Source organism: Rana temporaria, chromosome 3 (genome assembly GCF_905171775.1).
Source record: "Rana temporaria chromosome 3, aRanTem1.1, whole genome shotgun sequence".
NCBI classification, from domain to species: Eukaryota; Metazoa; Chordata; class Amphibia; order Anura; family Ranidae; genus Rana; species Rana temporaria.
In genome coordinates, this window is record NC_053491.1 from 461,655,743 (window position 1) to 461,659,464 (window position 3,722).

Here is a 3,722-nt window from a genome sequence, read left to right on the forward strand (position 1 = left end):
ATGAATAATACACCCGCCCCTTGCAGACTTGAACGAGCATCAGGAGCGTGCGGCTCTGCGCCTGTGCAGTACAGGGTGGGCATTATTCGATGGGGGACCTTTCTTGTCAGAACACCGACCAATCCTGGGAAGGTTCACCACTGTTCCAAGTCCTCTCCATTTGTGGATAATGGCTCTCGCCGTGGTTTGCTGGAGTCCCAAAGCCTTAGAAATGGCTTTGTCACCCTTTCCAGACTGATACATGTTACTTTGTTTCTCATCACTTCTTGAAGTTCTTTAGATCGCTGTATGATGTGTTGTTTTTTAGATCTTGTAGCTTCTATTTAAGTGATTTCTTGATTTAACAGGTCTGGCAGTAATAAGGAAATTTAACTCAGCTTTCCAAAAAAAATTAGTCAATCACAGTTCATTCATGATTTAGCAACAGGGGGGCAATTACTTTTTCACATAGGGCCAGGCAGGTTTGGACAGCTTTTTTCCCCTTAATAAATTAAATCATCATTTAAAAACTGTATCTTGTATTTACTGGTGTTATCTTAGTGTAATATGGAAATCTGTGTGATGATCTGAATAACAAAAAAAAATAAAAAATCAGGAAATAAAATACTTTTTCACAGCACTGTCTGTATTTATTTATTTCAGGCTGAGTTTATTTGACTATTGAATCTACAGAAAAAAGATTATTTTGAGCAAGATAAGAATTTGATTGATATCTGATCAAACCTATACTCAGGCTAAGCTGTGATGGCCGAGTGGTTAAGGCGTTGGACTTGAAATCCAATGGGGTCTCCCCGCGCAGGTTCAAATCCTGCTCGCAGCGTTCATACTTTTAAATTAGTATGAAGTTGTAGAATTATGTCTGTATATAGAGTAAAAACTATACAACCAAAAGTATTGGGACGCCTGCCTTTTACATGCACATGAACTTTAATCCCAGTCTTATGCCGCGTACACATGTTCAGAATTTGATGGTTTTTCCTTTTATTTACAAGAATACTCTGAAAACATTTACAAGAGACCAAGACCTGGACACGTCAGGCAGCCCCACCCCAGCGTGAGGGTTGTTGATGGAAAAATAAATAACTGCATTTAAATGCAAAGGGAACATTTGCATCCAGCACAAAGAAAGTTCCTTGTCAATGCTTAGAGCACTGGTGTCCTACTGTATATGTAGCTGTTTGCTAACTGTTGAGTAGCCTTTGGACCCCAGTAATCTGTAATAGGAGTGGGAGCATTGGGTTGTAAGGAGTAGTAGCAACAATCATAGGTGTGCGCAGCCTAATGCATTAGGGTGTGCACCCAAAAGCCCAAACACACATGCATGTGTTTGTATCTACATATATATGACCCTGCCACATAGATCTTCCTGCTGGCACATTGAAAGAGAAGAGCATAAACACTTTTCTTATGGCAGAGCCGGTAAGAGGGAGATCTTTCCATTTTCCTACAAAGAGCAATAACACTAATGTGCATGGGGTGATTAGGATGTGCCTGGGCACACCCTGTGCGCACGTCTATGGCAACAATCCCTTTCCAGCCTTACATTAAAGCGGAGCTCCACCCCAAAGTGGAACTCCCGCTGATCGGAACAGGTATTTGCACCCACTTCCGGCCACAGTCTGCGGGCAGGACGTCACCTCCCGCCCCCCCCAGTTGTGTTCTGGGAACGCTCGGCTCCCAGTGCACAGCGGGAGCCAGTCAGCAGGCGCAGCGCGACTCGCGCATGCGCCGTGGGGAACCGGGCAGTGAAGCCGAAGCCCTTTACTTCCTGGTTCCCTCACGAGGATGGTGGGGGGGCAGCAGAGTGACAAGCGATCGCTCGTCCTCTGCTGCGGGCGGCGCTGGACTCCAGGACAGGTAAGTGTCTGTAGCGGAGTACAATATTAAAATCCACGATCTCCGCTGGTAACCAGGGTAAATCCACAATCAGCGATGAATAGTAAAGCAATGTCCCAAATCCCCCCCAAACGAAACACAGCTCTGGGAGTCAACTGACTTTTTATTCACAGGCTTTCTTATTTATATAATTCCCCATGCAAGGGGTTTCCAACAGCCAAACAGATTTAGCAGGGGTAATACAGTGAGGACCACATGGGGAACTTAACATTTTGGATAATTCTCCCATCAGGCATTGCTGCACGAGGGAAAAGTTGGTTGATAGCTGGGGTCTGGGGTTATGTGTTGTGGGAGTTCGGTTTAAAACTGCCGAACACCGATTGGGAAACATAAAACCAAGTACTTGAATGCTAGTGGCTTACGGCTGCTAGCATACAAATTACTATGCCCACATAAGACCCAGCAGAATACATAGCATATAATACAGATAACCCTTTGACATGTAATGTCCAGCGTTCCAGAAGTGGCTAGGTTTGCCACAATGCTCCCCCAGAACCAAGCCGGCATACACAGTCTGATCCCAACGGATCGGCTTGGGGATGTCCGGGGAAGTACTCACAGATCACTTTTCAAGTTCAGTTTGTCTAGATAACCCGTCGGCGTTACCGTTTTGCTTCCCTGGGCGGTAGTGGATTGTAAAGTCAAACGGCTGCAGCGCCAAACTCCAGCGCAGCAGCCAGGCATTGTCTCCCGCCACACGGTTTAGCCACACCAACGGGTTGTGATCTGTGAGTAGCGAAAAAGGTTGTCCATACAAATACGGCTGCAACTTTTTGAAGGCCCACACCACGGCCAGGCATTCCTTCTCAATGGCGGCGTAGCTTACTTCTCGTGGCAATAACTTTCGGCTCAGGTAAGCTACGGGGTGTTCTCCGCCATCGGCTCCCACTTGGCTCAGCACTGCTCCCAATCCAAACATTGAAGCGTCAGTGTGGACAAGAAATCTTTTAGTTGGATCAGGAGCAGCAAGTACAGGGGCATTAGTTAGAGCAGTCTTTAGTTGTTGGAATGCCTGATCACACTCTGGGGCCCAGACAACCTGTCGGGGCAGGTTCTTGCGTGTCAAGTCAGTTAAGGGTTTGGCCAGGGCACTATAATTGGGTACGAATTTTCTATAGTACCCCGCGGTACCTAGAAACGCTAGCACTTGGGTTTTCGTCCTGGGGGTGGGCCATTTAGCTACGGCTTCAACTTTAGCTGGTTCGGGTTTCTGTCGCCCGCTCCCCACCCGGTGGCCCAAGTACTGCACTTCGGCCATCCCTATATTACACTTGCTGGGTTTCAGTGTTAACCCTGCCTCTCCAATACGATCTAGAATGGCCTCTATGTGTTGTAGGTGCTCTGCCCAGGTATGGCTAAATATGGCGATGTTGTCTAAATAGGCACATGCGTATTCCTGGAATCCGTCCAATAACCGATCGACCATCCGCTGAAAAGTTGCCGGAGCGTTCTTCATCCCGAATGGCATGACCCGAAATTGATACAGGCCAAACGGGGTGACAAACGCCGACTTGGGGATGGCCTCCTCGGCCAGTGGAATCTGTCTATTGTAGTGAGATACTGGCCCCGTGCCATCTTATCCAGCAGCTCGTCTATCCGGGGCATCAGATAGGCATCAGACACCGTTTTGTCATTTAGCCTCCGGTAGTCGACACAGAAACGTGTCGTGCTGTCCTTCTTTGGTACCAGCACTACAGGCGATGCCCAGGGGCTATCGGAAGGTTCGATAACCCCTAGCTGCAACATCTCATCAATCTCAGTCTTCATATGCGTCCTGACTGCTTCAGGGACACGATATGGGGTTTGTCGCATAGGTAGCTGTCCCG

The 3,722-nt window shown here is 47.6% G+C and overlaps 1 non-coding gene across 1 annotated transcript; it reads left to right on the plus strand.

The window, feature by feature from the left end:
- The first annotated feature begins 738 nt into the window (after positions 1-738).
- On the plus strand, positions 739-820 carry TRNAS-UGA. Its single transcript has one exon. It is a non-coding gene; the product is annotated as a tRNA-Ser (tRNA).
- The last annotated feature ends 2,902 nt before the right edge of the window (positions 821-3,722 follow it).